Here is a 12,226-nt window from a genome sequence, read left to right as displayed (position 1 = left end):
TTTCATAATAATAAATGGTGAAAAAGAATATTTATGAAATTAAATGGCATTTCATTTGCTTTGGAAAGAAGACAGTAAAATCTCACAGGGCCAAGGAAAGTTGTTACCAATATTTTAGTGCATTTCTTATGTTTCGTCTGTGTAATCTGGCGGCAATACAGAGATTACTTTTTTTGTTTTGGTTTGTTTTTTTGAGGTAGGGTCTCACTCTAGCCGAGGCTGACCTAGAATACACTATGTAATCTCAGGGTGGCTTCAAACTCATGGTGAGCCTCCTGCCTCTGCCTCCAGAGTGCTGGAATTAAAGGCTTGCGCCACCACACCCAGCTCAGAGATTATTTTTTAATCGGTGTGATGATTTTGTAGTTCCTACCTTATTGTAAACCTTAAAAAGAATTGTGCCTCTTCTTAACACTCATTACCTATTTTTTGTTTTCATTATTTTTAAAAAATATTTCTTTATTAGAGAGAGAAAGAGAGAGTGTGTTGAAGTCAGTTTCACATTGGAGAGAGAGAGAGAGAGGGAAAGAATTGGCATGCCAGAGCTTCCAGCCACTGCAGGCCAGCTCTAGAAGCATGCACCACCTGTGCACATGTGTCTTGAATGCTTGTGTCTCCTTGTGTGTCTGGCTTACATGGGAACCTAGAGAGTTGAACATGGGTCCTAACTCCAGATGCTTATGCCACTTTCTACATCTAGCTCCCTGTGGGTGCTGGGGAAGTGAACCCCTTCTTGGAGTGCCACCTCCAACACATATGCAAATAAATAATAAATTCATAAAGAAAACACAAACAAGGATCATTAGAGGTCAGGGGGAGATGGCTCCGTGTGTAAGAGCTCTTGCTGCTGAAGTGTGAAAACATGAATTTGAGCTGGAGAGATGGCTTACTTGTTAAAGTGTTTGCCTGCAAAGCCAAAGGACCCGGGTTCAATTCCCCATATAAGCCAGATGCACAAGGTGGCACATGCGTCTGAGTTCGTTTACAGTGGATAAATGCCTTGGTGTACCCATTCACTCTCTCCCTCTTTTTCTCTCTCTCATTCTTTCTCTCTCTCAAAAAAGAAAAGAAAAGAAAAGAAAGAACACATGAATTTGATCCCTAGGATCTGCATAAAAATAAAGCAGGTATGGCAATCTCTAGGCCTGGTTCTGAGGCGTGGGGCCGACACAGACTCACTTGGGCTTGGTTGTCAGCCAATCTAACCAAAAACCGGTGAGCTCCAGATTCACTGAGAGAGTGTCTCAGAGAATTAAGTTGGACAAGTGATAGAGGACACATGACATCCTCCCTTGACCTCTGGACACGTGTGCATGGGGCACAAGCATTTCCATGCACACTGGCATACATACACACACAAAAGAAAGAGAAAATTGATCTTTGTGCTGGCGAGATGACTCAGCAGCTGCAGTGCTTGCTTTTCAAAGGTGAGTACCTGACTTTGGATCCCAAACAGCCATGTAAAATAGGACGCCTTAGCACCACTGTCTGTAATTCCAGTGCATCCACAGCTGCTTGGGAGGAGGAGGCAGGAGAATTCTCTGGAAGTATATGTGTTAGCTACCCTGATAACACAGCAGTTAGCAATAGACCTTGCCTCAAACAAGGTGGAAGGCGAGGATAGACACCCCAAGTTGACTTCTGACTGTCATATGAAAACACCTACACTCACACAGCGCAAACACACATCCAAAACACCAAAACAAAAAACAATCATTATAGCCAGGCATGTTAGTGCACTCTTCTAATTCCAGTATTTTCAAGGTTGAGGCAAGAGGATCACCAGTTTGAGGCTAGCCTGGGCTACTTAGGGAGACCCTGACTCAAGAAACAAATGTGCCAGGTATGGTGGTGCACGCCTTTAATCCCAGCACTCGGGAGGCAGAGGTAGAAGAATAGCCGTGAGTCTGAGGCCACCCTGAGACTCCATAGTGAATTCCAGGTCAGCCTGGGTTAGAGTGAGACCTTACCTCAAAAATCCAAAAAAAAAAAAAAAAGAAAAAGAAAAAAATAAACAAATGAACAGGGCTGGAGGAATGGCCTAGCAGTTAAGGCACTTGCCTAGAAAGTCACAGGACCCAGGTTTGATTCCCCAGGACCCACGTAAGCCAGATACACAAGGTGGCACATGTGTCTAGAGTTTGTTTGCAGTGGTTGGAGGCCCTGGCACACCCATTCTCGCTCTCTCTCTCCCCGTGTATGTGTGTGTGTGTATGTGTGTGTGCATGCATGCATGCCTCTATCTCTCTCAAATAACTAAATAAAAATAAAATAAAATAATTTAAAAAAACAAATGAACAAACCAATAGAAACAAAACAAAAATGCCGAAGAGAAACCCAAAATGAATCCATTTCTCTGTTACTAGTAATAGAGATTAGGAGCAAGGGAACTTGCACTTGCAGGGTCTCAGTTAGGGACACAGGCCAAAGGGAACATAGGTGTCAACCTGCCCTACAAGACTCAAGTACGGATTACAGAGGATGTGATTCCAGAACCCCTCCATGCCCAGGTTCAGCCTGCAGAAGCTACATTGAGTATGTAAAAAAATGAATTTAGAGTCTTAAGGAGGGAATGTTGTAGGTAGGCAGACATTGTTAGATTTAAAGGTCATTGAAGAAAGGTCCTTACTTCCTATTTTCCTGGCGACATTATTAAAAAGAGAAGAACCACTTCCTTTTCACCAGAGGACTTTGTTCCTCTGGTCCTGAGTACAGCCTGTCGATCACTCACCTGGTCAAGAGACTACCCTTCACCTATAGAAATGCTAAAGGGCTGGGGAATAGTTACCCCCTTAATGAGATAATGTACTGTACTCCCAAGAAATCCCTCTCACGGTGCAACTGCTCAAAGCAGAGACCATCCTCCTCCCCTTCTTTTCTTTGGATTCCTGAAGAAATCCTAAGCATCCTTGCCCTGACATTTTGGGCTTTTCCATTTTTATATTCCCAGCTCCAAGCCCCTGATCTGGCAATCCCTCTTTCTTTCTTATGGGAAACACTCTCTGGAGTCTTTTTTCTATATTTTCTTTAATAAAGTCTACTTTTGCCCTCCTCACCTCCTTGTCCACATTTCCCTAATTCTTCTTTGGTATATGACACCACTTGGCTGTCAAACTCCTGCAACACTATTTTCAAGTTTTCCCTAATTTTATTTTATTTTATTTTGCCATGAAAGTATACAGCCGATTACAGGCAGGATTAATAAAAATCAGTCGTTCCCAACACAGGGAGGGGCTTTCAATGGGAAGAGGTACCTAGTAGCTTAGACTTCTGTGTTTAAAATGACCAGTCTGTCCTGAGAGACAGGTCCAGGGCTCTGGCCTCAAGGGCACAGACTACTTGCATGTCTGTCAAGTTGTCAGCTGAACGTCTCCTCTCTCTCATATGACAACTGTCATGGTTGAGTCATATTCCTTCCAAACCCAAACAGGGATGTCTGCTGGGTTCTCTAGCCTATTTTGTGGTTCTTTTGCTTTCTTTGAGGTTTTCAGCACCTCTATTCAAATCATGCCCCCTTCCCTCCAGGCAGCATTTATGCCATTCTTCTTTTGCTAATCAATCAACAGGTCTTTCTGGAGATCTAATTTAGAGGAATTCCTCTCTCTTTCCCAGGGCTGCTCATTTGTAATGTTTGTGGCCTGGCTTCCCAGGACAAATTCTTGGATTTCAATGGCTGAGTAAGGTCTTCTCTTTTCAGTGAAAATTACATTTAGATATACAAATACTTTAGAATGCTGAAGACAATTCATACTTTATGAGGAGGTAAGTTAGATTTTCACTGTACCCTGAATTGAGCTCGTGTTTCTGTATTTCTAGTAGTAAATTCTTAATGTGAATTGTTTTGCTTTACTATTGCACATGGAAGCCCTATGGCCTGCAAAAACACAAGTGGACAAGGGTGATAGCTGGCTCAATTACTTGCAGAGGGATAAAGTACTTGCAGAGAACCCATGGGTATCTTCCATCAGGTCAGTAAAGTTATTTTTTTATTTTTATTATTTTTTTAAAAGTTATTTTTTTTTACTATGAATTGATTTACATCATTATAGAATTGGAATAGCTCATATAGAAATATTCTCCCCAGCTTTCTTAAAAATTGGTAGGTCTGACAATAGTGATTTTCTATTTTGCCAGGCAGTCGTGAGCAGGAGTAAGGGAGTGGCAGCTTTTACCCATGGGGCAGACGCTCTTCAGTTTGTCCCCAGGAACCACCCAGACAGTGCCACTTTTTAGTACCTTGGGGACCTCAACTTGCCTTCAAGTGTGAGATTGTGACTGTCTTTTAGAGCTACTTGAAATTCTCTAATTGCTCTCTTACCTAGCAGTCACTAACAAAATTCTCCTTAATATTGCTTTAAAGATACTTGAGTGTTGAATATGAAGTCAGGACTTCATGATCAAATTGCAATCAAGTATCTATCAAGAGAGACTATCAGAGAAGATATAGATAGGGGAGTGGGCATCTCTCTTTACTCACTGAAGAATGGAGACCACTTTTTAAAATTTCCTCTTTTGCCTATGTTTGTATAAAGACAAGTGGTGAAAGGAAAAAGAGACAGCCAGGGAGAAAAAGAAAATAATGCACCTAAACAAATGCATATGGTACAGCTGAATTACACAGGACTCTGTAATACTTTCAATTCCAGCACTAGGCAGTCAAATCTTAAGTACTACATGAAAATGACCTAAAAGTTTTGTCTGCATAGAAATGCAGATGTAATGATTAAGTTCTCAGTTCAATAGGTTTAGAATCACCATGGAAACATGAATCTCTGAGAGATTTTCTTGCTTAGGCTAGTTAGGGTGGGATGATCTACCCTAACTGTGGGGAGCACCATCCCACATGGTTTCCTGGACTGTAGAAAAAGGGGAATGTGAGCTAGAGCATTTAGCATTCCTCTTTCTCTACTTCCTCGTTGCTGATGTGATGATATGGCCCTGGATGTCTGCTCCCACCATGATGGACTCTACCCTCTGGAACTGTAAGCCCAGACAAACTCCTTCCTTTCCTGAGCTGCTTCTGGCTGAGCATTTTATCCCAGCACTGAAACATCGAGTAATATAGTAGACCTCGAGTGGGACACTTCACACCAGCAATGGGACACTTCTGTGGGCAGAGCAAGTCTGCCAGGTCCACAGGGGAAACGCAGCTCTTTCCCTGACCCCTCGCCATTCCTTTGACCCCTGTGATATAGTCTGAGAAGCAATGGTAATGGTTCTTCAGTGGGCTCCAGATCTTTTCCCTTCACAGTTTGAACTTGCAAAAACTGGTTGAATGAGGACAAAAATCAAATCTGAGAGCTCTCTCAGTGTTCAAGATTTTCTTGTCCACAATAAAGTTACATTCAAATTAGGAACAGTAGAGAAAAAGTTCTCCCAGGGCTGGCCATAAAACTCCAGTTACTCCCAGCTCCTGGGTGACTGCTAACTCACTGCGTTCCTTGCACCACACAGATAGTACCCCAAAAGTCTTTCTCACAGCTCTTCTGACATCTTATTCTCTGTGCCCAGTGCATCTGGGCTTGTATGTACCACCTGGGCCCACTCCATACGTGGCATTGACATCTCACAGTTGGTAATAAATGAGGTGACAACAGAAAATTGCTTTGTCAGGCTCAGCAAAATCAAGTTTTTTAGAGGAAGGTCCCTCTTACACAGGGAACAAGGGAAATAAAGAAGGAAAGGAATGTGGGCAAGTAGTACCAAAGCTGCCACCCCCAGCTATGTACTAAAGAGGTATGAAATTTTGTAGGTCACCTACAAGTTACTTCTCTGAGCTCTTCTCAGTGTTCGCTAATTACTTTCTGCCATGTCTGCCTAATTGTTTTAAGTGTCCACACACCCATCGGTGGTAACAAAGGAGCTATAACTATTTTTTTTTTACATATTTTTTCTTTCTTCTCTTTATCTCTTAGAATATGTTGTTCATGGGCAGTACCAGAATTTCCCTTAGGAAGAAGTCAGACATGAGAACCATGATAGCAAGTCAGCTGTTTCTCTATCACATCTCCATATCACTGATGACAGGGTTAGGATGTTCAGAAGGGCTAAAAAGCCATTGTGGCAGAGACTGCTGGGGAATTACTAAAGTCCAATTCCTCTTCTTTCTAGTCTTACAATGCTAAGTATATTTTGCAGATTCCATTGCAATTAAAGGGCTGTGTGACTGGGCTTGGGTTTGGGAAACATGGATGTCAATGACTTGGACCACTTCTGGGTCTGCCATTAAACCTCCCACTTGATGTTTGATGTGTTCACCACCTGGTTAGAATGGAAATGCTTATAGGACAACTTTGTCTAGTAGAGATACTTAGCAACAAGATAGAAAGAGTCTGCGTCTCAAAATCCTGATGGGGAGGGGTGCTTCCTAATCAGGAGCACTCTCAGTGGACTGAGATATAAATGACAAATGTTCCTTTTTATTAAGCCATTGTGAGCCCTGGGCTCTTCTAATACAGCAGTTAACATTATTTTGAACAATATAAATATTAATCTGGGACTTTAGAATAGATCTATTTTTATTTATTTACTAGAGACAGAGAGAGAGAGAGAGAGAGGAGAATGGGTGTACCAGGGCCTCTAGCCACTGCAACCAAACTTCAGATGCATGTGCCATGATGTGCATCTGGCTTATGTGGGACCTGGAGAATCAAATCTGGGTCCTTAGGCTTCACAGGCAAGAGCCTGAAATGCGAAGCTGTCTCTCCAACCAATCTAAGGATTTTTTTTTAAAAACAAGATATAACACCTATTCACAATCTACAGGAGATGGATCATGAGTATTATAAATGATAGGGAAGGTAATGGGACCATGATTCCCCCCACAATGTTGTCTAGATTACAATTTAGGGTAGATCTGTCAGGGTTTACCATGTGTTCTCGAGGCATGCAATGCTTACAGATGGAAACATGGGCATCTCTCCAGGTAACCAGGTACCAATGGTCCTTGTGGATGCTCACTTGGGAAGTGTCAGAGATCTAGATCATAAAAGTCTTGCCAAAGCTTGCAATTTGGCACTGAGTGGAGCACCAAGTCTGTAATTAGGCCTATCCACGAATTATTATATTTACCTATACTAAGTTGGAAATAGTAGAAAGTATTTGAATGTTGCACATCTTAATTACAGAGCAGGAGGAAGAAAAACATATAATATAGAAAATAAAGATGATGGGATATATTGGTTATAACAGTCTTAGAAAATTCAAAAGAAATTTATGCTTCCAAAAAATTCTCAAGTTTCCTCACTTTGATGGGAGGAGTCTGTATATTAAAGATGCAGAGACAAAAATTACCCTAACTTATTATTGTAGAACATTCCTCAAGTTTTTCTCAAATAGTTGGATCTTTTTATAATTAGATGACTTTGTAACCCCCAGACAGGAATGAATTTGTAGTAACACTTTTCCAAGGGTCATTGTTCTCCTAGGAGATAGTATTCACGGAAATAGTCATTAGTATGTGGTGGCATCTGTTTGTGATTGCCTGTACCCCTCGGTATTTTCAGCCAAAGATATGGAAAACAAAAACACAAAAGAAATACCTCTGCTTTCAAACATGGGGAAAACAGTCCTTTATTTTAAAAATACTACCAGTTGGTTAAAACTTAGTCATAGTTTAAATCTATGTAAAGAGAACACATATCATTTTCTTAAAGCTTTCAATAGATAAGCACAAAATTCTACTCTCAAACAAAGTTTCTTAGATGATTTCAGGCAAAAGATGAAAACTGACTAAATTTTTCTCACCAGCTCAGAAGTTCTGGCTTAAGGGAAAAAATAACAGACTCTTCTGGTCTTGAGAAGACCATAGTTAAGCGAATTTCCTCAGTCACTTTGGCTTCTCCCTCTGTAAGCTGTTTTGCTTAGCTCCTTTAGCTACTGGGAGAGAAGCTTTACTAAGCCCACATCAAAGCCAGGGAACATGCTATGAGGAGACTATCTGCCTTTCATCTTCTCTTACTGTATACTACATATGCTTGTTTTCCTCGCTGACTGTGAAACAGATTCAATGGAGTAGATGCTAGGAAATATTTTATATTGTGTCAACTTTGCACTTAGCTTCAATTTAACATTTAAGTCCTACCAATGATGGACCTGTGTGTATTGGCCTTTTGTCTATGAAATATTACACATATAATAATTGCATAAAATACACATACAAGCATATAACTATGTGCTCTGAATCTTATCATAATCTGATGAAGAGTCAGGGCTCCATATTGAGAAAGCTTACTCATGTCTCGTGAGTGCACTGTGCTACATGTGTATGTTCCTTTGTTGGCAGGTAGAAATAAGTGTGAGAATATCCAGTTTACTTCAAGTAGCCAAAAGAAAACTATCGCTTTGTGTATTACAATGTTGACTGCTCTGGCAAATCTAGACACTGTTGGTAAAAGGGTAGAGAAAATCAAAAGACTATCAGCAAGGGATTAAAGAATGATACTTTTTTTGACATTATGAAGGGCGTCTTATAGTCCTCTGAAACCTGGGAAGATACAGAAGTAACATAACAAGGTGAAGCTTGTAGGAACAATGGGCAGAGACGGACGATGACACAGAGACCAAGGACAATGCTTGTGTGCTTCTAGTTGTGCCAGTAATGCCAGTACAGCTACACAGAGAAGTGTAGAAGAACCTATCTATGTCCAGAAGATTCTTCTCATCCACTCACATGAAGTCCTAAAGCAGGTTCTTAGAGGTGGCCAGTGGTTGAGCAGAAGCGCAGCATCACCAGAAGTATAAATTCTCAGGCCTTCCCAAGGCTACTCGTGCAGAAACTCTGGGGGTGACTCCTTCAGTCTGTCCTGTAACCAGCCTCTGTGGTTCTGATGAGTGCTGAAGATTGAGAGCCATTATCCTCAAGTGTATGTGAAGAGAGAAGGGTAACTGTGCTGGTCTTGCAGAAGGCTTTTTCTGTTTTCTGTTCCTGTTCCTTCACCATGGTGAGCTCTTTTTACAATTTCAGCCCTTCTTCCTTTTACAGACACATTGCTTTTTCATACTCATTGGCCCTAAATACAAGCTTAAAAGAAGCTATGGTCATCTACTTTAGTGCTAGCAGGAAAGCCTAGCTGAGACGACCTCACTGGTGAGCACTTACACCTGGCTTTAATGGATACAATCCCTGATGTTTTTCAAGGATAACTTTCACGATCATCAGTTTTTACTTTATTGTGATCACTTTGAACTCCAGAAAGATCTGACTCCACAAGCTCTGCTGTACTCCATCACTACCTGCCTCTCTGTTTTGGTGTCTAATGTCGAACATGTTGGGGCAAGGGAGATGGCAAAAGGGCCTGAGATTGGAGCCCCAGTATCCCCATAAAAGCAGGCATGATGGCATGTTGCTGTAATCCCCATGCTGAGGAAGCTAGTCTAACTGAATCAGTGAGATCCAAGGTCAGTTGTGAGACAAGGTAGAGTGTGACTGAGAAATAACATGTCAGTCTCTGACCTCTACTTGCATGCACACACATGTGCACATACACCTGCACACACACACAAATGGGTGCACACACACAGGCATGCACACCACACTCATCCATATGCAAAACTAAAACCCACCTTGGCCTTGGTAGTCTAGTAGACCCATAAAGCCTCACTCAGCCTACTCAGTGGATGTTTTCCCACACAAAATGGCTCACTCATTGCTACTTTTCACTAAAACTCCAGCTGCATGATCCACAGCACAGGATTTTCAAAGGTTCATAGGTTCTTCTCTTGTCCAGAGTATTTTAAAGCACAATGAAATATCTCCCACAGATGTTCTTGGGATACTCCTCCTTCATCTACTTAGGTATTATTAAAAGGCTTCTGGATTATGAGCCTAGATATTACAGCACAGAAGCTGACCTAAGGATCCCATTAAAGTCTATTGTGTTTTGAATGTAAATTGTCCCCCATAGACTCATGTGCTTGAATACTTGTTTGGGAAAGTTGTGGAACCTTGGAGACATTGAGCCTTGCTGGAGGAAGTGGGTTATTCAGGGAAAGCCTTGAGGACTTATAGCCTGGTCCCACTTTCTTTTGGCCCTCTGCTTCCTGTGTGGATGCAATGCGATTATCAGGCCTACTGCTATTGCTGCCGTGCCTTCCCTCCCCTGATAAAGTGTATTCTTCAAAACCGTAAGTGAGAATAAACCTTTTCTTTCCTTAAGCTATTTCTTTTTTTTAAAATGAATGTTCTTTTTTAATATTTATTTTTATTTATTTGACAGAGAAAGAGGGGGAAAGAGAGACAGAGAGAGAGAAAGACAGAATGGCATGCCAGGGCCTCCAGCCATTGCAAATGAACTCTAGATGTGTGTGCCCCTTTGTGCATCTGGCTAATGTGGGTCCCGGGGAATCAAACCTGGGTCCTTTTGCTTTGCAGGCAAATGACTTAACTGCTAAGCCATCCCTCCAGCCCTCCTTAAGCTATTTCTTGTTGGGCATTTGTTGCAGCAATAAGTAATTAATACAAAATCCAAAGAAAATACAGAGAAACCACTTTCCTGGGCTATGTAAACATGAATGCTCATACTATCGGTGAGGGAAGATGTACGAGGACTCTTACATAGCTTATGTGAAGGGCAAGGAGGACTTGTATCTAATATCACTTTTTATTGGGGGCCAAGTTTCCTACATGATTACCTGACATGTGGAAATGTATGTATTTGTCTGGTTTCAACCTCACTCCACTGATAAAAGTAATAGGATTGAAAACTGAGGTAAAGAGGTGTGAAGAGAGCTTAGGGTTGTAGCCTGTTTGACCCCTGATGTTGTACACAAATACTACTCTTTGTAACTGCCATCAGATGTTGGTGTTTTTGTTGGTGATCACTCCATGGGGATCTAGGGAGGGCTTCCACCACAAGGTAGTTTGGATGCTCTCCCTCTACCCAAAAAGAAACCAGTGGTGGGGAAAGACTTCTAACTTGGTAGGCAAAAGATGAATTATTTCAGTCTCCAGACTCTTTAAGAACAAATTTTTGTACATCACATGCTTAAGATTGATCTCTCTATTGACTTTTGCATGGGACAGGTCTAAACTAATGGCACTAAGAAATCAATGTGAAAGGCCATATGTGAAGCATTAAAAGGCACAATAATGGGGATGAAGCAAAAAGCTCTTCCTAGCAAGAAATCAGTGAGAACCGGTCACACAAAAGAAGGATGGACTGAGAACCATCTCTCCTGGCTCTGTCACTGGGAAAACTCCATTGGAGCCCCATTCAAGAAGTCTGGCTCATGAAGTAAGGTCTGGGAGAGGCATGTATCTTTGCACAGATTCTGGCTTTTCTGTCATTGCTGGCACTACCTGTCTGTGAAACTTGCCTTTTACTTCTCAGAAATAGCTCCCAGGATGCTGCTGTCTGCTATAATTAGTTCTATCAGCATTTCTTGTTTATGTCAGTATGATGGACCAAACATCACTGTAACCCACTGAGAGAGGCTGAGCATTGCTGACCACACTCATTCTCCAACTCCTAGCATATGTTTGGGCCACTAGCCTCCCCATGTAAACATTGAACATCCCAGGGCATCTGGATCAATGTGATCTACCTCTGCCCACTCCACCCTCCCTTTCCAAAAAACATGTGCAGAATAATACAAGGGCATTAAATTAGACCTCATTACCTAGCCAGTTGGGCCTTCCAGCTCTCCTGCACATAATAATGAGCCCTGATTTATTGTGATCATTATTCAGGCATTACAGGTCACTAAATAACATGCTCTGCCCACACATGTCTTCCGAGCTAATAAATATCCTGAGAGGAAACATTCTTGTGGGTGTGAGTCTCAGGTTTGGATCAGTAACTCCAGGCCCATTAGTTGCATGAAGGCACTTTGCCTGTTGCTTACAGCATCTTGGGAACAGAGATGGGAAAGGTCTAATGAGCAACCTTGGTAAACAGTGTGTGAGAGACAATGGAGAGATTGATAGATTCTTTGGCCTGTGAGATATAGGTCAAGGTGGGCAAGATGATGGAACAGAGCTGAGGCTAATCCCAAGAAAATTGACTGTAACACCAACCCCACAGAAAATCTTGTAAGTCCTTTTGGCAACTATCCTCAGTTCTTCCCCCACCTTGTTGCATCATGACTCCCAATATACCTCTCAGAAATCCCCTACTCTGTCACTCTTTAAGCTTTTTCAAATAGCTCTGTTCCTTTCTGTCTGGAATGCCACACTCCATTTCCATCTCAATGTGTGTGTGTGTACCACAAGTTAATGTTGGGTCAC

The sequence above is a fragment of the Jaculus jaculus genome, chromosome 16, assembly GCF_020740685.1.
Source record: "Jaculus jaculus isolate mJacJac1 chromosome 16, mJacJac1.mat.Y.cur, whole genome shotgun sequence".
In the NCBI taxonomy this organism is placed as follows: domain Eukaryota; kingdom Metazoa; phylum Chordata; class Mammalia; order Rodentia; family Dipodidae; genus Jaculus; species Jaculus jaculus.
Note: the sequence above shows the minus strand (reverse complement) of the source record.